Here is a 24,950-nt window from a genome sequence, read left to right as displayed (position 1 = left end):
CTGCATCCCAGACTTCACAACTTCGGCCTGTGCCCCACGAATAGCATCTAATACCGGAGTCATCACCGTCAATCTCAAACATACGTCCCGCAATAGAGTGCTCTCCGCCCTACGACTCAATGCATCGGCTACCACATTAGCCTTGCCTGGGTGGTATAGGATCTCACAGTCATAATCCTTAACCACGTCTAACCATCTCCTCTGACGCATGTTTAGGTTGGGTTGATCCATCAAATACTTCAAACTCTTATGGTCCGTGTATATGGTACAACGAACCCCGTACAGGTAGTGACGCCAAATTTTGAGGGCGAACACTACTGCCGCCAACTCTAAGTCATGCGTGGGATATCTCGCTTCGTGAGGCTTCAGCTGCCTCGATGCATAGGCTATCACATGGCCCCTCTGCATCAACACTGCACCCAGTCCTGAAATCGATGTGTCGCAATATACGACAAAGTCCTCCATCCCTTCCGGGAGAGCTAATACTGGTGCTTCGCACAGTCTCTGACGAAGTGTCTCGAAGGAAGTCTGCTGCTCGGGTCCCCATGAAAATGTAACACCCTTTCGGGTCAATTTGGTAAGCGGCACCGCGATCTTGGAGAAGTCCCTAATGAACCTTCGATAGTACCCCGCCAACCCAAGGAAACTCCTGATCTCAGAAGGTGACTTCGGTGCCTCCCAACTCATCACCGCTTCCACCTTGGCCGGATCGACCAATATCCCTGCCTGATTTACAACGTGCCCCAGAAATTGAACCTCCCGTAACCAGAAGTCACATTTGGAGAATTTTGCATATAGCTTCTCCGACCTCAGTACCTCAAGGACCTCCCTCAAATGTCCCTCATGCTGCTCCCTAGACCGCGAATACACCAGAATGTCGTCGATGAATACAATCACAGACCGATCCAGCATCGGCCTGCATACCCTGTTCATGAGATCCATGAACACTGCTGGGGCATTGGTGAGCCCAAAAGGCATCACCACGAACTCGTAATGCCCATACCGCGTCCTAAATGCTGTCTTCTGGACGTCCTCATCCCGCACTCTTACCTGATGGTACCCTGATCTCAAATCAATCTTGGAAAACCAAGATGCCCCTTGCAACTGATCGAATAGATCATCGATCCTCGGTAACGGATAGCGGTTCTTGACCGTCACCTTGTTCAGCTCCCGGTAATCGATACACATCCGGTGTGAACCATCCTTCTTCTTGACGAACAGAATCGGTGCTCCCCACGGCGAGCTACTCGGCCGAATAAATCCCTTCCCCAACAACTCTTGAAGTTGCGAGGACAATTCTTGCATCTCTGGAGGTGCAAGACGATAAGGCACCTTCGCGATAGGCGCAGCCCCTGGAACTAGATCGATACCAAACTCCACTTGCCTCGCAGGAGGTACTCCCAGCAAATCCTCGGGAAAAACATCTGGAAACTCGCGCACCACTGGAACCTCCTTCAGTGTCTTCGGTCTCTCGGAACTCTCCCGCGTATCCATCACATACGCCACAAAACCGTTACATCCCCGCTGTAGGCATTGCCTCGCCCTACCGGCCGAACAAAAAGCTGATCCCGAACGGGTACCCTCGCCGTATACCGTAAGAACTCCCCCACTAGGGTCTCGTATAGTCACCAGCTGACGCTCGCAGTCGATAACAGCGCTGAATCGGCTCAACCAGTCCATGCCTACGATGACACAGACATCCCCCATCGCAATAGGAATGAGGTTAATCGGAAACGCGACCCCGAAGATCTCTAGCACACATCCCCGAAGAACCTCCGTAGCACAAATCACCCTCTCAGCCGCAATAGAAACGCTCAAAGGCCGACTTAATGGCTCACGACTAATGCCGATGTGCTGACTAAAAGCTAACGATACAAACGATCTACTCGCACCCGAATCAAATAACACTAGAGCAGGCATAGAGTTCACAAGGAAAGTACCTACACATACATTAACATAAGCATAGCATTTCGAACTTTAAGTAAATACGTGAATGATAACATACCTGCCACAACATCGGGCGCAGCGCGGACCTCCTCCACAGTCAGCTGAAAGGCTCTCCCGCGAGCCCTCGGGGCCTCGACCTTCGCCGGTCGGGTCTCAGTAGTCCGGGTAGTAGGTGTAGCTCCCTGACGAAGTTGTGGACACTCGGCCTTCCGATAGCCTGTCTGGTTGCAGTGAAAGCAAACCATAAACCCCTTAGGGCAATCCCTGGCAATATGTCCCTCCTTGCCACACTTGTAGCAACCACCAGCTCGACACACCCCCTCGTGACTCCTGCCGCACTTCGCGCAAGTGCGACCCTTCGGACCTCCCATCCTCGAATCAGCGAACTTAGTCCGCTTGGCTGCCGGCTGAGACTGAGCCGGCCGTCGATCCACCTGCCGAGACTCAGCCTCCTCCCTCGCCTGAGTCTCCAACTCGATCTCGCGCTTCCTGGCGTTCGCCTGAAGCTCAGTGAAAGTACGATAGGTGGAGTTTGACACAAACTCCCGGATCTCCCTCTTCAAAACGCCCAAATACCGGCTCATCCGCGACTGCTCCGTAGATACCAGCTCGGGGCAGAACATTGCCCTCTCATGAAACTTCCGTGTGATCACCGCCACGGAATCAGTACCCTGCTTAAGGGTCAAGAACTCCTGAATCAATCGCTCCCTCTCCACCGGGGGAACGTACTCGTCCCTGAACATCTCTGTAAACCTCTCCCATGTCACCGCTGAAATCTCTGCCTGAGTGAAGTTCGCCGTCACGAACTTCCACCAATCCTTCGCTCCCAGACGGAGCTGGTTCAAGGCGAACCGTACCCTCAAGTGCTCCGGGCATGAGCAAGTATAGAAGCACCCCTCGATGTCGGCGATCCACCTCATAGCCGCAATCGGATCCTGCGTCCCATCAAATTCAGGGGGTTTCGTGTTGCTGAATTCCCTGAATAGTAATGAATCACCCCCTTGCGGCCTAGCAGCAACCACAGCTGTGGTAGCGGCAGCAACTGCAGCTTCAGTAAGTGCGGCGTACCGCTCCTCAAACTCCTCCATCAGAGTGGTCTTAATAGACCCAAACATCTCCGGGATCTCAGCCCGAACCGCCACAGCTACCTCTTCCTGAATAATCTGACGAATCTCCTCATCACTCGCACCGCTCGAACTCGCCCCATTGCGTGTGATGACCATGATGTCTCTGAAATACAACATAAAATCATCAGAGACTCCACCAAGTACAATGGTACTCGATACGCACCCTACCCAGTCTCCGATTTCCAGGGATTCTTACTTGGGTCTTCCACTGGTCCGGTGTCTTCGGTAGTACGGGCCCAATACTACCGACCACACCGTATCAGTATTCGTCCCAAGTCTTCCTCCCCAAATCCCGAATAGTGAGTACTCTACCTCTAGTATGCACTATCTACTTGTATGCTACCAAACATCCCATATAAGCAATCTTCCTAGACAAGGCATCACAAAACAGGCCATTCTAGTCCTATCATGTATACCTAGTCTTCTAGCATGCATAACAATTCATAATTCAGTGCATAATATAACATTGTAAGGTATCCTGGGGATCTTTACCGTTCGGGTGCTGGCTGATCGTACACACTGCTCCATCCTTATTTTACCGCCTTACCATTTATGAAATGTTGTGTCCTTATTATTTAAAAAGGTTTTTTCCTCAAATCCCCGGTCTGAGTTCAGTTGCACCCGAAAGTACACCCGAATCCCTCAAACCAAGGCTCTGATACCAATTGTAACAGCTCAAATTTTCAAACAAATTTTTCATTTAAAATAAAACATCATTATTCGACAAAAGAGTTTATTCCCAGTTTATTTCAAAAATATAAATAACGAATCCTCAAGATCTTCAACAATGGTAGTGTGTACGTGTCACGCCGGCGCCTTCCCACGGTCATCACTAGTACCTGAAAAACATAAACACAACTAGTAAGCATAAATGCTTAGTGAGTTCCCCAGTATACGACTTACCCACATACGCCTTCCGGCCCGGACCTTTCGGTCCACATAACATTGCCTTCCGGCCCGTAACATAATCGCCTTCCGGCCCATAACATATCGCCTTCCGGCCCGTATTAAATTGCCTTCCGACCCATAGTATTTTGCCTTCCGGCCCATAATAGTATACAACATAACACATGTAACATATCACACATAACACATAAGTCATACATCATACCGTTCTGTCTATCACATAAAGTCTCGCCTTCCGGCCCGTATAAGTATACATCACATACAAGCATACATCACATATAAAGCATCTACCTCTCTAGACATAGCATAAATATAACACATACGACCTTCCGGTCACGCAGTCAAACCCTTCCGGGTGAAGTATAATGAGAAGACTCACCTCGTAGTATGCAAGCTATAAACCCTTCGAGCCACTCGCACTCGATCCGCTAATCTGCAGGCTCCCTATAATACCACATACCTTTATTAATGATCTTATCAAACAAGACAACTGACCCTACTAAATTACATACAGGTCAACGGTCAACTTGACCGGACTCGTCGAGTGCAAAGGCAACTCGGCGAGTCTAGACACCCCGACTCCACTCGCCGAGTCTAAAGAATGACTCGACGAGTTCCAGTAGATCTTCAAGATACTCGCCGAGTCTGAAGAACAACTCGGCGAGTCCTAGTGAATCTTCAAGCTACTCGCCGAGTCTGATCGTTGGACTCGGCGAGTCCTCGCCATGCAGTCAATCCGCTGCTTCCTGTATCTCGCATGATTCCGTAGTATATAGATATGGGGCTTCCTGGACTTTCACATATACTATTACAGGGGTTTAAACACTTGTAACAACACTATAATCTATCAATCCCTTAAATGGGTTTCCTAAACCCTAAATTCGCATACAACGAAAAAGCTACAGTTATGATCCGAAGATTACCTGGAAACGTGTTCCCTGTGTCCCCAACCTTCAGAACTCGACCCCTTGGACCTCCTTTGATCACCACCTTGCCTCTCCTTGTCTAACAACCTTTTCAAGCTTCCTCTAGCCCTCACCCTTGCTCCAGATGCCCACAAACTCCTAAGATATCTTCAATCGGCCAAAAGACGAGACATGACGGCCCTAAAAGCATTATATACGATTCATAATCAAAACGACTAGGGTTTCAGCTGAACAGCGTCGACTCGCCGAGTCCCTATTGGACTCGTCGAGTCCAGTCGCGTATCCGTGACCAAGACTGTGGTCCTACTCGGCGAGTCAGGCACCAACTCGCCGAGTCCCCTCCTAAATGTGCCCCAAAAATAATTTAAAGAAATACCTGAAATTCCGGGCTGTTACAGATTACGATCAAGAATTAAACTCCACATAGGTTACAAATAATTCTTGTGATCATCTAAACATCATAAGAACAAGAACATGAATATGAACACTTTCATAAATCAAAATTACACTTAAAACTTTGTAATTTTGATAACTAGTTGTTGTAAATGCATTAGCAAAGACATTACACCATCTAAAACAAGTTTTCAAGTACCAAAACAGTTTAGGGTAATGTTTCTAATCCATTTCCAGCAACTAAAGTCGAAAATCTGCACTCTGTCGACCCTACTCGCCGAGTGCATTAACCTACTCGTCGAGTAGGTTGAAGATACAAGTGAACTCGATGAGTCCCCCCATTGACTCGACCAGTACATCAACCTACTCGATGAGTAGGTTGAAGATACAAGTGAACTCGATGAGTCCCCCCATGGACTCGATGAGTCCAGCAGTCAGACAGCAAGTTTTTTGACTTTCTTCAACTTTTTAGCACAAATAACAAACAAACAAACAAACCTAGGCTCTGATACCACTAATGGGTTTTGAGCATTCTAACACTTTCTAAGTGTACATGCAACTCTAATAACCTTGGATCTATGTTTGTCTAATTATCATGCAAAGTTGAATTCCAAGGCTATATTCCTATCTAGCATACATGGGGAATAATTTTTAACTTGAATGATAGATAGAATAACTTACCTTGTTGTTGCTTATGTTCCTTGAAACCTTATGAGCCTAGCACCCCAAGTTTGATGCCTCAAATGCTTCATACAACACCAAATTCTCCTGGAAAGACTTTTGAGAGAATGCACACTACTTGAAATCGGCCTAGCTGTCTTGTTTCACATGTGTAGCCGATTTTGGTGGAGAATGAGATCCTTATATAGTGTTGACACATCTAGGGTTACACCATGTAAACCCTAATGTGTCATGACTCTTCATTTCCATGACCCATGGGTTTGTAACTCCCATGGAGCACCCATGGACCATCTTATGGGTGGAACCCAACTTGATAATCCATGGAGCCTCTTAGCCCACTATACAAGATATGGATGATTTACATAATCAACCCATATATTTAATTAGTTATCTTTTGATCACTTAATTAATTCTAAATTAATTCTTGATCAAACTAATCAAATAATATTATTAATATATTAGAACTTATAATATATTAATAATCTGCAAGTGTTATTTCTCTCATTGAGTCTATCCAATTGCATGGTGCCACGCAACCCAAATGGACCATGCTGGGTCGGGTCAAGTACATACCAGAAATAGTTATGGACTTAGACACCTTATCCAACAATATCACACCCCGAAACCAATGGCAGAAATGTTCTGGGGCAGAGGACGTCATGTAAAGTATCACAACCAATGTACAAAGTAAGCATATTAAACACAAAACATTACATTACATAGAAGTATTTACATTTGTTTAAAAGTAAAGTAATACATCTTTTATCTATACAATAGTTTGAACCAAAAATAAAGATGTGTCTGCTAAAACGCTCCGTCTTCTCGAAAAGATTGTGGGTACCTGTCTAATGTCCACCTGAGAATACAAGCAGTTTGAAAATCAACATAAAGCTGGTAAGTTCATAAGAGGTTTGTTTTCTGAAAATGAACAAGTTTCCTTTGGTTTCTGAAAAGTGGTTATCCAAGAAAATCCCATATTTTCTTATATGTAAAGTTTGGTTATCCATTTGTTATATGATCTGGTTAAGTACAGTTTGTTATCCCAGGAAAAACCAATATTTCCTTAAAAGTTTGTAATTGGTTATCGGTTCTGAATGTAATGTACAAGTATCTACAATACTTAAAATGTTCGTGTGATGTTTCCTGAAAACCTGGTTATCCTTGAAATGTATGTTAGTTTTAACACGTATATAAAACTATTATGCGAAAAGTAAACTAATTCATAAGGTTATTATTTTACTAGATCCATTATTACCAACAAGTAAATCTCTGTTATCTAAATTGCGAGTTCCATAACCATAAGATCGACCGTATATGGCAATAAGTAATCCATTATCATTTTATAACTTTCGACCCCTTGAACCTTTCGGTTCACCGTAGCTAGCAGCCAGGTGCGGGGTTGTCAATCCCGTATAGATCTATACACTCAAGTCATGCTCTTCCTCTAAGAGATTCTGGTTACGGGGGCGGTCCTCCACTCGTGTATCTCTGTGGAGTGTTTCCGAGGATGTGTCTCCAATTATTAAGATTAACAAATTTACAAGTAATAATACATAAAATCTTGTTTGTGATTCTGGTTACAACGGGGTTCCTCCACTCGCGTATCTCTGTGGAGTGTTACCGAGGACGTGTTCTAATGTTCTAGGTTAATGATTTTATCATAAATGAAGTGGAAAACCATTGGTGAAATATACAACATAACATTGTACAATCAGGTTTGCAATTAGTTTGCAAACTAACTCTGCAAGTCAAACAGTTGGTTAAACTGGTTTCTAGTGTCAGTTCGGGCCTTGAATACACGCGAGGTTCCTATGTAATATGACGAGATACATAATTCTATCTAATTAGACTTTCAACTACCAAATAAGTAAGAAAATACACTCCGAGACGCGAAAACACTTTATTTCAAGTGTTAGGAGTGACCCGGGTAGCATCTAAGGGTGTGTAGGGCCTAGATAAGGAGTTTACTCTTCAAGAGTAAGCCGTTAGAGGTGTTTACGGTCCAAATACCATGTCCCCATGATTTTACAGCCGTAAACTCATGGGTGGTGTGCTTTTGGATGTTTAAAGGCCTTACAATGCACAAAGGAAGGTTCTAGGGTTGATTTCGTTGCTTAGGAAGTGATCGTGACTTGAATTGATCTTGGAAAGGAGTTTACGGTTCTTGAATGGCACTTGGGGAGTTTACTATCATAAACACATGAGTTTACGGCCATAAACTCATGTTTCTTCATGAATCATGTGTTTTAGTGGTTGTAGGTTAAGCATACAAGGTTCTACACCCAAATGTAAGTCATACAAGGTGTTAAGGGCACTTAAACACCCTATTAAAGGTGTTTACGGTTTTGGGAGACCTTCCCAAACCATAAACTCAAGTGTGACACATTTGTATACGTTTTGGTGCATCTCATGGAGTAATATAAGGTTCTTGGCACTTATGGAAGCCTTTGGAGGTGTTTAAGGGGCAATTTAACACCTTAAAAGGTGTTTAAGGTCCATGAAGATGTGTTTACGGTTCAAGAATGTTCTTGGACCGTAAACTAATGTTTAATACCCAAATAACATGATTTTGGTGTTCAAATCTCGTATATGCAAGTCCTTAACCCATATCTAAGCACTAGAAGGGACTTGGAAGGGTTTGGGGGCTTCAAAACCCCTTTAAGGGAGTTTACAGTTTTGGGAGGTGTTCCCAAACCGTAAACAAAAGTTTTTGATGGTTTTGGGTAGTTTAAACATAGATTTTCATGATAACCAAGATTAGAAACATGCTAGGATAGATTACTTACCAAATTGAAGCTTGGAAGGGGTGTTTTTGTCTCAAATTCGAGTTTTAGAGAGAGAGAGTATAGAGAGAAAGTTGTGAGGTGGGTAAAAGTCTTTAAAGGATGACCACTCAACCTTTATATAGGGGTTGGGTTTGAGACCCGATGGAAATCTACCTGATACTGACGTTAAACGGGGTTTAAAATTTTTATCCGGTAAATTTGCCGTAATTACGACTTAGTTGTAAATAAAATTTTCCAAATAAATAATGAGGGTATTTTTACGCGTTTCCAATGGGTTTGGACACTCGTGATTCCATAATAAAATGTCCCCAATTTAATTAATTTAAACCAAAAGTTAACGGAAATTGGGATACGAACGGTTTTATTAACGGTAACGGGTTACAATGACGGAATAAATTACGGGATGTCATATTATCCCCCCGTTAGAGAAAATTTCATCGCGAAATTTAAAATCTAGATACAAATCATGGATTAGGGAAGAGATGTGGATACTTCTGTTTCATAGATTCTTCTCTTGGCATTCCAGCGAACCTTCGCTATCGGGATGCGACTTTGCTTTGTACGTTTGATCTCTCGATCCATGATTTTGATGGGTTCTTCCACAAAGTTTAGGTTTTCGTTGATCTTGATCTCGTCAAGAGGGATCACGAGTGTTTCATCAGATAGACACTTTTTAATATTAGAGATGTGGAAGACAAGATGGATGTTGCTAAGTTCTTGAGGTAGTCGGAGTTTATAGTCTACAGGACCGATCCTAGAGAGGATCTCGAAAGGTCCTATGTCCCTTGGGTTAAGTTTTCCATGCTTTCCAAAGCATATCGTGCCTTTCCAGGGCGAGACCTTCAACAGGACACGGTCTCCAACCTGGAATTCTAAGGGTTTCCTTCGTTTATCGGCGTAACTTTTCTGTCTGTCTCGTGAAGCTTTCAGTCGTTCTTGTATCTGGATGATTTTCTCGGGGGTTTCGCAGATGATTTCAGGACCAGTGAGAGCACTATCGGGGACTCGACTCTTGGCTAGCTGCGTGTCCCCTACCTCGGCCCAGGACAGAGGGGATCTGCACTTACGACCGTAGAGGGCTTCGAATGGGGAAGCCTTGATACGGGTGTGGTAGCTGTTGTTATATGAGAACTCGATCAAGGGTAAATGGGTATCCCATGACTTTTCCGAAATCAATGAAACATGCCCTCTGTCACACCTCGAAAAACCAAAGGCGGAAACGTCTCCGGGGTTGACACCAAGTTGAGTATCAAATCCAATGTACATAGTAAGCAAAGTAAACAACCATACATTACATATCAAAGTTTACATTTGTTCAAAAGTAAAGTTGTACATTCATAATACATAGTATATATGAACAAAAGTAGAGACGAGTCTTCTGTACGCTCCGTCTTCTCCAAAAGATTTGCTAGATACCTGTCTAATGTGGACCTGAGAATACAAGCAGTTTGAAAATCAGCATAAAGCAGGTGAGTTCATAAGATGTTTGTTTTGTGAAAATGTACGAGTTTCCTTTTGTTTATCGAAAAGTTGTTATCCAAGAGAATCCCATATTTTCTTAAAAGAGAAACTTAATTGATTATTAGGTTACACGATTCTGGTTATGTTTAACTATGAACTCAGGAAAGTCCCATACTTTCCTAATTGTACGTTACTAGTTGTGAAACATGTAATGTTATTCGGTTTGCTACTCTTTCTAGTTATGTAAGTATTACTCAGGAAAGCCCCATGCTTTCCTGCATGTTGATTTCTAATGTGAAAGATGTTAAAGATGTAAAAGATATACAAGTGATTAGGTAATGTTTTGTTTTCTCCAGGAAAACCCCATGTTTTCCTGACTGTGTGGGTGTGTGTCCTTACTGGTTACGGATGTTCAGTATTCATATTCTTAAACATATTCGCGTACTTATTCGTCCTAGTATTCGTATTCGTTACGGTATTCGTTTCTCTATTTCTACTCTTATTACTTTTCGTATTCGTATTCGCAGTCGTATTCGTATTCGTATTCACAGTCGCATTCCTATTCCTAATCCTCCTCCTAATACTATTCGCAGTCGTATTCGTATTCGTATTCGTAATTAGTTATAAATGAAAATTAGTATAAGTTATTCTTAGATTATGAAACATAGTTCAGATTAGAGCATTTCATCGAGATATCTATGATTCGTTTGAAAGCTAAATTCGTAATTCGAACTATTTGATAAACACAGTTAATGATATTAGAACATACAGAATGAAAATGATTAAACTGAAAACAATGAGTTGAGTACAAGATTTCCTTGTACTTTTGCTTGTATTCCCCCCCTGAAAACAGTGAAAACAGTTGAAAAAGGGTAGGGGTATGAACTCACCGGACGAGAAATGTGGCGAATTCGGATGCTAAGTGTTGGTCCGGGACTTGTAAACACGCAAGGTTCCTAACTATGATGTAAAGATACACATTTGTATCTAATTAGGACCTAGATTGATTAATTGATAAGGACCATTACTTTCAATCGCGAAAACACTCTATTACGAGTGTTTGGAGGGACCCGGGTGGCGTTTAAGGACGGGAATTGAAGCGAGGGACTTGGGACTTGAGTTTACTCCCCATGAATAAACTTATACAAGATTTTTTGGTCCAAAACACCCATTCCCCATGAGTTTACGGCCGTAAACTCATGGTGGGTGGTTTATGGTGCAAATTTGGGTCATAAAGGGATATGGACACTTGGAAATGCTTGGATTAATTTTTCTTAAGGCTTGGATTGAATTAAAAACATCATTTATAATACATAAGGGAGTTTACGGCTTAGGCATGGGGTCTTTGGCCGTAAACTCTCAATTCTCCAAGATTTAGTGTTTTTAGGGTGTTAAAATCAATCACATGTGATTCTAAAAGTTTCCACAAGCCTAGAAATGAGTTTCTATGGGACATATGAGGGATTTATGAAGTTTACAGCCCATGAAACCCCCTTCATGGCCGTAAACTCTAATATATGGTGCTCCAAGGTGTTTCAAGGTCTAAAACTTGCATGAAAGGACTTCTAAAATTCATCTAGGAGCCTTAGGGGTGTTTAGTTTGCATTCTAACACCAAAGATTTTGGAATTTACGGCCCAAGAACAAGCCTTGGCCGTAAAATCTTAGAAATCCCATGAATGATGTGTTTTAGGCCCTTAAAGTATTTTTTGTTGATCCCTTGATTTATTCCAAGGCTTTTGGTGGTGTTGGATGGCTTTCTAACACCTTAGAATTGGATTTATGTCAAGTTTTGGGGAGTTTACGGCCCAAGCACTCACCTTGGCCATAAACTCATCTAAATCCCCCAAAATTCATGTTTCAAGTGTCCAAATGCTAAAACCAAGGTCTTATAATTCATATCTAAGCCATAGAAGTGATTTGGAAGGGTTTAAGGGCATGAAAAACCCCATTAAAATGAGTTTACGGCCCAAGCTTATGCCTTGGCCGTAAACTCCTTCAAAGTCCTCAAAATCATAGTTTTAAATGTTCTAAGTCCATATCTTGAAGTCCCTTGGCCATATCTAAAGTCCAAATGAGCTTAGGAAGGAGTTTAAGGGCTAAAAACCCTTCAAAATGGTGTTTACGGCCTCGGCAACCTCCTGGGCCGTAAACTCGCATAGGATGTCCTATTTCATGATTAAATGTCGAATTTGGAAGCCAAACATGCTATAGATTAAGGCTATGAAGGTACCTTTAGGATTTGAAACCTTAAAATTGAGTTTTGGACCCTTAATCTTTGGATTTTGGAGAGAGGTTAGAGAGAGAGTAGAGAGAGAAGGAAAAAGCTTCAAATGATGGGTTAAACACGTTTATATAGTTCCTAAAACTTGGACGCGGTGGAATTCTACACGATACCGGCACTAAACGCGGCTTTTGGTCGCACCCGATTGAGTTTCCGTCACCCGACGGGAACATTTTTAAAACTTATGAAATAATGATTTTGGGCTAATAACATAAGTTCCTGAGTGATTTGGACCCTCAATGAATGATAATAAACATATAATTTTTAGTTAACTAAGTCCAAAGAGAAAACGGAACGAATCCGATAACGGCGACCTTTCGGGTAAAACGGGTTTTGGCGATGGACAATTTCGGGTTGTTACATTATCCCCCCGTTAGAGGGAATTTCGTCCCGAAATTCAAAGATTTGGACTCAAATTCCAAGTTGAAAAGAGAATCGAGTACGAGTTTACTGCTTCGGATCTTCACGCTTCCACGTGGAATCGAGTCTCTACTAGACGTTCCAGTGAACCCTCACTTTCGGGAAGCATCTAGGTTTCGTCGGGTGGGTATTAAAAGACCGAGACGTGAAGTACCATAGGAATGTCTCTAGGTTTCGAGGTTAATCGAAGTTTGTATGTTACGGTATCAATCCTAATGAAGATTTCGAAAAGTTTTTACGTTTATGGAGAGATTCGAATGAATAGATAACAGTTTATCTTTCTAGGTTAGAGTTGAAAAAGAACTGTAAGCGAAATGATCGTTGAAAAGGAATATACCTGGGGCAACTGTGGGATCGGTGGATGTCTCACCTTGTCCTATAGCTAGGACTCTTCCAGGGTTGCCAGTTGTGGTTGCATTGGGGCAGTTTTTCTTATAATGCCCGATCTTTCCGCAACCGTAACAGACCTGATTAACGCCCGCTCCAGGAGCTTGATTTGAGGGTGTTCTACAATTCCGCGCAAGGTGACCCTCTTGGGCACAATTTTTGCAAAGTTTTATACGATAGGGACCGGGGATATAGTGGTGGTAACTGCACTAGTTACACCACGGGAGAACACCGGCATATCCGGTAATAGGTGCTCGAGCCGAGGAACCGATGACGGGTACAACAGCAGGGGTAGTGGCAGCGTGGACTGTCATCATTTGTTGTCTTTTCGAGTACTCCTGAGAAGGCTGATATTTATCCCCTGCCTCCCAGTACTTTCTTTTCTCACCACTTCTTTCTGTCGGCTCAGGAGTGGTGGCTGCTTCCTCTACGTCCTCACTATGGTCAATCAAGATTTGCACTAGGCATTTGGCGCTATCGTATGTATCTGGCCTCGCAGCTAAGACGTTCCCTTTGGTTGGCTGGGTTAATCCCCAGATAAACCTCTCAATCTTCTTACTTTCAGGGGTAACCATCCCTGGACAAAGAAGTGCTAAGTCATCAAATCTGGATGTGTAGGCAGCGATATCGGAACCTTTCATCTTCAGATTCCAAAGTTCATGTTCCAGCTTCTGGATTTCACCCCGAGGGCAATACTCAGCGTGTAGAAGTTCCTACATAACTTCCCAACCCATAGCATTGGCTACAGGTAAAGTTAGAGATTTGACTCGGCTGTTCCACCAAGTCAGGGCTTTGTTGGTGAGAGTGCAAGCGGCAAACTTCACTTTGTCGGATTCTGAACAAGCACAGATCTCGAAGATGGATTCGATTCTTTCTAACCATCGAGTTAGAGCAATAACACCTCCTATGCCATCGAAGAATGTAGGTTTCGCATGCATAAAGTCTTTATAGGAACAGTCCTTTCGGTGTCCCTGGCTATTTTCCTGGTTTTGAGGTTGGGGACCACCTCCCGAACTACCGGGGTTCGTTTGCAACATGGCTGCTGAAAATGTTGCAGTTAAAACTGACTGAAGGGTTGCCAGGTCGATTTGAAGAGAAGGTGGTGTTTGAGGAGGGTTGTTGTTGTTCTGCGAGCTGGGTCTCTTTCTTGGAGGCATCTTGATCTAATAAGATCAGGAAGAGAGGATGATTAGCCCTCTAAGTTGAATCAAGAGATATGATACAAAGGATATCTCTTTATGGTAGACATAGAATTTATTAAGCGATAAAGCAGGAAGGTTTTATCAAACAGATAAATTATCGCTAAAGAAATGATTAAGGAGTAACGCTAGGATGAGGAATCCTATAATAGATTTGGCTTGAGAAATACTCCCATAGTATTTCATGATTCGCTGCAGCGACGGCTCATTGTTTGGGTATTGGGTAAGTCTTAGGCATGTTGCGTACCACAGTCACTCCCAAGCACATGTTGGTCGTGTCTTGCATGAATATAGTTGGCCACGCTATATTGATACTAGACACGACTACATAACTGCCCAGGTTTAACCGCAGTGTACAACACCCATTTACTTATGTATTGTTCTACTTGTAGTTACGGATTTTCGACTATCGGGTATACTTGTATACTTTTGAAAATACTTATATTTGAGGTATACTTTTAGTTCAGAGCATTTAGGCCCTTTAGTGTTTATAGTTTTATACCACGTACGGTTTGGTATACTCCATTCACTATAAACAAGGGCTCTGATACCAATCTGTCACACCCTGAAAAACCAAAGGCGGAAACGTCTCCGGGGTTGACTCCAAGTTGAGTATCAAATCCAATATACATAGTAAGCAAAGTAAACAACCATACATTACATATCAAAGTTTACATTTGTTCAAAAGTAAAGTTGTACATTCGTAATACATAGTATATATGAACAAAAGTAGAGACGAGTCTTCTGTACGCTCCGTCTTGTCCAAAAGATTTGCTAGGTACCTGTCTAATGTGGACCTGAGAATACAAGCAGTTTGAAAATCAGCATAAAGCTGGTGAGTTCATAAGATGTTTGTTTTGTGAAAATGTACGAGTTTCCTTTTGTTTATCAAAAAGTTGTTATCCACGAAAATCCCATATTTTCTTAAAAGAGAAAGTTAATTGATTATTAGGTTACACGATTCTGGTTATGTTTAACTATGAACTCAGGAAAGTCCCATACTTTCCTAATTGTACGTTACTAGTTGTGAAACATGTAATGTTATTCGGTTTGCTACTCTTTCTAGTTATGTAAGTATTACTCAGGAAAGCCCCATGCTTTCCTGCATGTTGATTTCTAATGTGAAAGATGTTAAAGATGTAAAAGATATACAAGTGATTAGGTAATGTTTTGTTTTCTCCAGGAAAACCCCCATGTTTTCCTGACTGTGTGGGTGTGTGTCCTTACTGGTTACGGATGTTCAGTATTCATATTCTTAAACATATTCGCGTACTTATTCGTCCTAGTATTCGTATTCGTTACGGTATTCGTTTCTCTATTTCTACTCTTATTACTTTTCGTATTCGTATTCATATTCGTATTTGCAGTCGTATTCGTATTCGTATTCGTATTCGCAGTCGCATTCCTATTCCTAATCCTACTCCTAATACTATTCGCAGTCGTATTCGTATTCATATTCGTAATTAGTTATAAATGGAAATTAGTATAAGTTATTCTTAGATTATGAAACATAGTTTAGATTAGAGCATTTCATCGAGATATCTATGATTCGTTTGAAAGCTAAATTCGTAATTCGAACTATTTGATAAACACAGTTAATGATATTAGAACATACGGAATGAAAATGATTAAACTGAAAACAATGAGTTGAGTACAAGATTTCCTGGTACTTTTGCTTGTATTCCCCCCCTGAAAACAGTGAAAACAGTTGAAAAAGGGTAGGGGTATGAACTCACCGGACGAGAAATGTGGCGAATTCGGATGCTAAGTGTTGGTCCGGGACTTGTAAACACGCGAGGTTCCTAATTATGATGTAAAGATACACAGTTGTATCTAATTAGGACCTAGATTGATTAATTGATAAGGACCATTACTTTCAATCGCGAAAACACTCTATTACGAGTGTTTGGAGGGACTCGGGTGGCGTTTAAGGACAGGAATTGAAGCGAGGGACTTGGGACTTGAGTTTACTCCCCATGAATAAACTTATACAAGAGTTTTTGGTCCAAAACACCCATTCCCCGTGAGTTTCCGGCCGTAAACTCATGGTGGGTGGTTTATGGTGCAAATTTGGGTCATAAAGGGATATGGACACTTGGAAATGCTTGGATTAATTTTTCTTAAGGCTTGGATTGAATTAAAAACATCATCTATAATACATAAGGGAGTTTACGGCCTAGGCGTGGGGTCTTTGGCCGTACACTCTCAATTCTCCAAGATTTAGTGTTTTTAGGGTGTTAAAAATCAATCACATGTGATTCTAAAAATTTCCACAAGCCTAGAAATGAGTTTGTATGGGACATATGAGGGATTTATGGAGTTTACAGCCCATGAAACCCCTTTCATGGTCGTAAACTCTAATATATGGTGCTCCAAGGTGTTTCAAGGTCTAAAACTTGCATGAAAGGACTTCTAAAATTCATCTAGGAACTTTAGGGGTGTTTAGTTTGCATTCTAACACCAAAGATTTTGGAGTTTACAGCCCAAGAACAAGCCTTGGCCGTAAACTCTTAGAAATCCCATGAATGATGTGTTTTAGGCCCTTAAAGTATTTTTTGTTGATCCCTTGATTTATTCCAAGGCTTTTGGTGGTGTTGGATGGCTTTCTAACACCTTAGAATTGGATTTATGTCAAGTTTTGGGGAGTTTACGGCCCAAGCACTCACCTTGGCCGTAAACTCATCTAAATCCCCCAAAATTCATGTTTCAAGTGTCCAAATGCTAAAACCAAGGTCCTATAATTCATATCTAAGCCATAGAAGTGATTTGGAAGGGTTTAAGGGCATGAAAAATCCCATTTACATGAGTTTACGGCCCAAGCTTATGCCTTGGCCGTAAACTCCTTCAAAGTCCTCAAAATCATAGTTTTAAATGTTCTAAGTCCATATCTTGAAGTCCCTTGGCCATATCCAAAGTCCAAATGAGCTTAGGAAGGAGTTTAAGGGCTAAAAACCCTTCAAAATGGTGTTTACGGCCTAGGCAACCTCCTGGGCCGTAAACTCGCATATGATGTCCTATTTCATGATTAAATGTCGAATTTGGAAGCCAAACATGCTATAGATTAAGGCTAGGAAGGTACCTTTAGGATTTGAAGCCTTAAAATTGAGTTTTGGACCCTTAATCTTTGGATTTAGGAGAGAGGTTAGAGAGAGAGTAGAGAGAGAAGGAAAAAGCTTCAAATGATGGGTTAAACACGTTTATATAGTTCCTAAAACTTGGACGCGGTGGAATTCTACCCAATACCAGCGCTAAACGCGGCTTTTGGTCGCACCCGATTGAGTTTCCGTCACCCGACGGGAACATTTTTAAAACTTATGAAATAATGATTTTGGGCTAATAACATAAGTTCCTTAGTGATTTGGACCCTCAATGAATCATAATAAACATATAATTTTTAGTTAACTAAGTCCAAAGAGAAAACGGAACGAATCCGATAACGGCGACCTTTCGGGTAAAACGGGTTTTGGCGACGGAAAATTTCGGGTTGTTACACCCTCAGCATGTCCTCCAGGGTTTGAATAGATGTCTTACTCTGTCTGTCAGTCTGAGGATGGTAAGTTGTACTCATGTCCAGCTCAGTTCCAAGAACTTTCTGAAGGGCTGCCAAAACCTTGAGGTAAACCTGCTATCTCGATTGGAGATAATGGACACAGGTACACCATGTAGTCAGACTATCTCTTGGATGTAGACTCGTATGAGTCTTTCCATCTTGAATGATTCTTTAATCGGAAGGAAGTAAACGGATTTTGTCAAATGATCGACAATTACCCAAATGGTATCGTACCCACTCGGAGATCTGGGTAACTTGGTAATGAAATCCATGGTAATCATCTCTCATTTCCACTCAGGTATTTCAGGCTACTGGAGCAGACCCGAGGGCTTCTGATACTCAACCTTTACCTTGGGGCAAGTCATACACTTGCCCATGAAGGTTGCGATTTCGGATTTCATGTTTGGCCACCAGTATTGTTTCTTAAGATCCAGGTACATCATGTCCGAACCTGGGTGAACAGAGTATTTGGTCTTGTGAGCTTCAGTCATGACAACATCTCTGAAACCTTCGAACTTTCGGGTCCAGATTCTATCCATGAAACAGTAGACTCCGACACTTATGATCTCAAGTTTCTTCTCCATTCCTCTCAAGGATTCGTTCAACATGTTCTCTTGCTTTATGGCTTCCAACTGGGCTCCTCGAATCTGTGTGGATATGTGAGAATGGATGGTCATCATCAATGTCTTCGCCTTGCGGCTTGAACTCTCCTTTCGGCTAAGGGCATCTGCTACCACATTGGCCTTTTCGGGATGCTAGCGAATTTCGCACTCATAGTCACTGAGCAACTCTATCCATCGTTGTTGTCTCATGTTTAAGACTTTCTGATTGAAGATATGTTGCAGGCTTTTATGGTCAGTGAAGATTGTGCACTTAGTTCCGTAGAGGTAATGTCCCCAAATCTTCAGTGCGAAGACCACTTCTCCTAACTCCAAGTCATGAGTCATATAGTTAACTTCATGCACCTTAAGCTATCTCGAGGCATAAGCAATAAATTTTCCACTCTGCATAAGCACACAGCCTAAACCCTGATTAGACGCATCGTAGAAGACAACGAAATCCTATGTTCCTTCGGGCAGCGATAGAATAGGCGTGCTGCATAGGGCTCGTTTCAATGTTTGGAATGCGGTTTCTTGATTTTCACTCCAACAAAAGGGTACACCTTTCTGTGTCAGAGTAGTTAGGGGCTTGGCGATTCCGGAAAAATTATGGATGAACCTGCGATAGTAGCCAGCGAGGCCTAAGAATTGATGGATTTATGTGGGTGTCTTCGGTGCCGACCAATTCTCTATCGCCTTGATCTTGGATGGGTCCACGTGTATACCCTCCTCGCTTACCACGTGACCAAGGAAAGCTACCTTCCGAATCCAGAATTCGCACTTGGAGAATTTCGCATACAGCTTCTCCATTCTAAGAGTTTCCAACACTAACCTCAAGTGTTGTTTGTGATCTTCTTCGCTTCGATAATAGACAAGTATGTCATCAATGAGCATGATGAAGAACTTGTCCAGGAAAGGATGACACACCCGGTTCATCAAGTCCATGAACACAGCCGGTGCATTGGTTAAACCGAAGGGCATCACCAGGAACTCGTAGTGACCATACCGAGTCCTGAATGATGTCTTGGAAACATCATTCTCGTGAACTCGAAGCTGATGGTACCCTGATCTAAGGTCTATCTTCGAGAAGTAACTGGCTCCTTAAAGTTGATCGAAAAGGTCAGCTATTCAAGGAAGAGGATAACGGTTTTTACTGTCAACTTGTTCAGCTCGCAGTAGTCTATCCACATCCGAAAGGATCCATCTTTCTTCTTCACAAATAATAATAGGGCTCCCCAGGGTGAGGAACTCGGTCTGATGAACACTTTGTCGAGAAGCTCATTAAGCTGACTGGATAACTCCTGCATTTCTGCTGGAGCTAAGCGATACATAGATTTGGTTACAGGATTAGCTCCAGGAATTAGGTCGATGCGAAACTCGACTTGACATTCAGGGGGAATTCCCCAGAGCTCTTTGGGAAAGACATCGGGAAAGTTACAGACTACGGGGATGCTCTCGAGGTCTTTAACTTCCTGTTTCTTGTTGATTACATGAGCTAAGAATGCATGTAACTCCTTTCGCAGAAGCTTTTGAGCTTTGATGCAGGAAATGATACGAAGATTGGAACTGAGTTTATCACCATAAATCATTAGAGTTTGACCGGAGGGGAGATTGAGATGGATGGCTTTTTCGTAACAAAGGATATCATCATGATTGGGACTCAACCAATCCATGCCAATGATAACATCAAAGCTATTGATGGAAATTGGCATTAGGTCGATGGGGAAAGAATGATCATTCAGGGTAAGGGTACAGCCTATGAATATGTCGTTAGCGTTTTCTTTCTCACCCTTAGCCATCTCGACGGTAAATGTTTCGGTTAATGTTTGGGGATTATGTTTAAGAAAATGTTTGAATGAATGGCTAACAAATCTTCTTTCAGCACTAGAATTGAAAAGGATACTAGCATAAGAGTGGTCGATAAGGAAAGTACCCGAGACAACGGTAGGATCGGTGACTGCCTCCTCTCGTCCCATAGCTAGGACTCTCCCAGTGTTACCCGCCATTACTGCCTTGGACCAGTTCTCTTGAAATGCCCTACTTCCCCACATCCATAGCAGGCCTGACCGACACCCGCTCCGAAAGATTGATTTGTTGACTGAGTTGGGGCTTTGCAGAATCGAACCATATGCCTCTTTTTACCGCAGTTGGAGCATGATAGATCACGGAAGGGGCCAGGGTTGTTGTGGAATTTACACTTGTGACAGAGAGGGAGGGTACCAGCATAGCTATTGGTAGGTGTTTGGGCTGTGGATACAACAGCAAAAACAGCAGCAGGGATAGTAGCAGTGTGGACTACCACAGTTTGCTATTTCTTTGCAGACTCTTGGGAAGATTGACCCTTCTTCTTCCAAAATTTCCTTTTCTCACCACTCCTCTTTTTCGGCTCCGGAGTGGTGGCCGCTTCTTCAAGGTCATCACTATGGTCAATCAAAGTCTTCGCCATGCATTTGGTGCTATCGTAGGTGTTTGGCTTTGCAGCCAAAACGTTTCCCTTGGTTGGCTGGATCAGCCCCGGGATAAATCTCTCAATCTTTTTACTCTCTGGGGTAACCATTCCCGGACATAGGAGCACCAAATCATCGAATTTGGAGGTGTAAGCGACAATATCGGAACCCTTCATCTTTAGGTTCCAGAGTTCGTGTTCCGGCTTCTGCATTTCGCCCCGAGGGCAGTAATCAGCAAGCACAAGCTCCTTCAGGACCTCCCAACCCATAGCATTGGCTACAGGTAAAGTTGAGGATTTGACTCGGTCGTTCCACCAAGTCAGGGCTTTGACAGTTAAGGTGAAGGCAGCAAAGTTCACCTTGTCGGATTCTGAACAGGCCAAGATTTCAAAGATAGATTCGTTTTTCTCGAACCATCGGGTTAGGGTAATGACACCTCTAGTGCCATTGAATGGCGTGGATTTTGCGTTCATAAAATCTTCGTAGGAACACTCCTTCCGGTGTCCTTGGCTACCTTCTATGTTTTAAGGCTGAGTCCCACCTCCTGGCCCTCCTGAACCACCAAGGTTCATTTGTAACATGGCAGCAGCCACAGCAGCATTAACATTTTCTTGAAACATGGCGGGATCAAATGGAGAGGGAGGTGGTGGTGGAGGAGGATTGTTGTTCTTTGAGTTGGGTCTTTTCTTTGGAGGCATCGTGATCTATAATAGCTAGGAAAGAGAGAATCATAAGTCCTCTGAATTGAATCAAGAGATATGGAACAAGATATATCTCATTATGACAGATGTAAAGTTCTAGTAAGCGATAAAATAGGAAAGATTTATAAAAACAGATAGATTATCGCTAAGGAAGGAACGAGTAACAACACTTGGAATGAATATCTACAACGTATTCGGTTTTGGTTAAAATACTCCCAAAGTATTTTATGTTTCGCTGCATCGGTGAATCATTGTTAGGATATTAGGTAAGTTTTAGGCATGCTGCATACCACAGTCACTCCCAAGCACATGTTGGCCGTGTCTCGCATGAATATAGTTGATCAGGCTATATTGACCCTAGACACGACTACATAACTGCCCATGTTTAACCGCAACGTACAACACCCATTTACTTATGTTTTGTTCTACTCGAGATTACGGATTCTAGTGGTTAGGTATACTTGTATACTTTTGAAAAATACTTATATTATAAAGTATACTTTTAGTTCAGAGGACTTTAGCCCCTTATTGTTTATAGTCTTATACCATGTAAGGTTCGGTATACTTAGTTCACTATAAACAAGGGCTATGATACCAAATCTGTCACACCCCGAAACCGATGGTGGAAACGTTCTGGGGCAGAGGACATCATGTAAAGTATCACAACCAATGTACATAGTAAGCATAGTAAACAAAAAACATTACATTACATAGAAGTATTTACATTTGTTTAGAAGTAAAGTAATACAAGTTTTATCTATAAAATAGTTTGAACCAAAAATAAAGATGTGTCTACTTAAATGCTCTGTCTTCTCCAAAAGATTGTGGGTACTTGTCTAATGTGGATCTCAGAATACAAGCAGTTTGAAAATCAACATAAAGCTGGTGAGTTCATAAGAGGTTTGTTTTCTGAAAATGAACAAGTTCCCTTTGGTTTCTGAAAAGTGGTTATCCAAGAAAATCCCATATTTTCTTATATGTAAAGTTTGGTTATCCATTTGTTATACGATCTGGTTATGTACAGTTTGTTATCCCAGGAAAAACCATTATTTTCCTTAAAAGTTTGTAATTGGTTATCGGTTCTGAATGTAATGTACAAGTATCTACCATACATAAAATGTTCGTGTGATGTTTCCTGAAAACATGGTTATCCTTGAAATGTATGTTAGTTTTAACACGTATATAAAACTATTGTGAGAAAAGTAAACTAATTCTTAAGGTTATTAGTTTACTAGATCCATTATTACCAACAAGTAAATATCTGTTATCTAAATTGCGAGTTCCATAACCATACGATAGAAAATATATGCCAATAAGTAATCCATTATCATTTTATAACTTTCTTCACCCTTGAACCTTTTGGTTTGACTGTAGCTAGCAGCCAGGTGCGGGGTTGTCAATCCCGTATAGATTTATACACTCAAGTCACGCTCTCCCTCCAAGAGATTCTGGTCATGGGGCCGGTCCTCCACTCGCGTATCTCTGTGGAGTGTTTTCGAGGACGTGTCTCCAATTGTTAAGATTAACAAATTTACAAGAATAATGTAGGAAATCCTGTTTGCGTATCTCTGTGAAGTGTTATCGAAGACGTGTTCTAATGTTCTAGGTTAATAATTTTATCATAAATGAAGTGGAAAATCAATGGTGAAATATACAACATAACACTGTACAATCAGGTTTGCAATTAGTTTGAAAACTAACTCTACAAGTCAAACAGTTGGTTAAACTGGTTTCCAGTGATAAAGTATATGAAGTATGAAACATTGCAAATGAAATAATAAGTTTGAGTACAAGATTTCCTTGTACTTTTGCTTGAATTCACCCCCCCCCACCCACCCCTGAAAACATTGAAAACATGGAAAAACGTAGGGGTATGAACTCACCAGACCAGAAACGTGTCGGTTGGATGCTAAGTGTCAGTTCGGGGCTTGAATACACGCGAGGTTCCTATGTAATATGAAGAGATACATAATTGTATCTAATTAGACTTTGAAATACCAAATAAGTAAGACAATACACTCCGAGATGCGAAAACACTTTATTTCAAGTGTTAGGAGTGACCCGGGTAGCATCTAAGGGTGTGTAGGGCCTAGATAAGGAGTTTACTCTTCAAGAGTAAGCCCTTAGAGGTATTTACGGTCCAAATACCATGTCCCCATGATTTTAAAGCCGTAAACTCATGGGTGGTGTGCTTTTGGATGTTTAAAGGCCTTACAATGCACAAAGGAAGGTTCTAGGGTTGATTTCATTGCTTAGGAAGTGATCGGGACTTGAATTGACCTTGGAAAGGAGTTTACGGTTCTTGAATGGCACTTGGGGAGTTTACTATCGTAAACACATGAGTTTACGGCCGTAAACTCATGTTTCTTCATGAATCATGTGTTTCGGTGGTTGTAGGTTAAGCATACAAGGTTCTAGACCCAAATCTAAGTCATACAAGGTGTTACGGGCACTTAAACACCCTATTGAAGGTGTTTACAGTTTTGGGAGACCTTCCCAAACTGTAAACTCAAGTGTGACACATTTGTATATGTTTTGGTGCGTCTCATGGAGTAATATAATGTTCTACGCACTCATGGAAGCCTTTGGAGGTGTTTAAGGGGCAACTTAACACCTTAAAAGGTGTTTAAGGTCCATGAAGATGTGTTTACGGTTCAATAATGTTCTTGGACCGTAAAATCATGTTTACTACCCAAATAACATGATTTTGGTGTTCAAATCTCGTATATGCAAGTCCTTAAGCCATATCTAAGCACTATATGGGATTTGGAAGGGTTTTGGGGCTTCATAACCCCTTTAAGGGAGTTTACGGTTTTGGGAGGTGTTCCCAAACTGTAAACACAAGTTTTTGATGGTTTTGGGTAGTTTAAACATATATTTGCATGATAACCAAGCTTAGAAACATGCTAGGATAGATTACTTACCAAATTGAAGCTTGGAAGGGGTGTTTTTGTCACAAATTCGAGTTTTAGAGAGAGAGAGAGTAGATAGAGAAAGTTGTGAGGTGGGTAAAAGTATTTAAAGGATGACCACTCAAACTTTTTATAGGGGTTGGGTTTGAGCCTGGTGGAAATCTACCCAATACCAACGTTAAACGGGGTTTAAATTTTTACGCGATTAATTTGCCATAATTACGA

The sequence above is a fragment of the Lactuca saligna genome, chromosome 4 (assembly GCF_052625555.1).
Source record: "Lactuca saligna cultivar CGN05327 chromosome 4, ASM5262555v1, whole genome shotgun sequence".
Lineage (NCBI taxonomy): Eukaryota > Viridiplantae > Streptophyta > Magnoliopsida > Asterales > Asteraceae > Lactuca > Lactuca saligna.
This window is presented reverse-complemented; position numbering follows the sequence as displayed.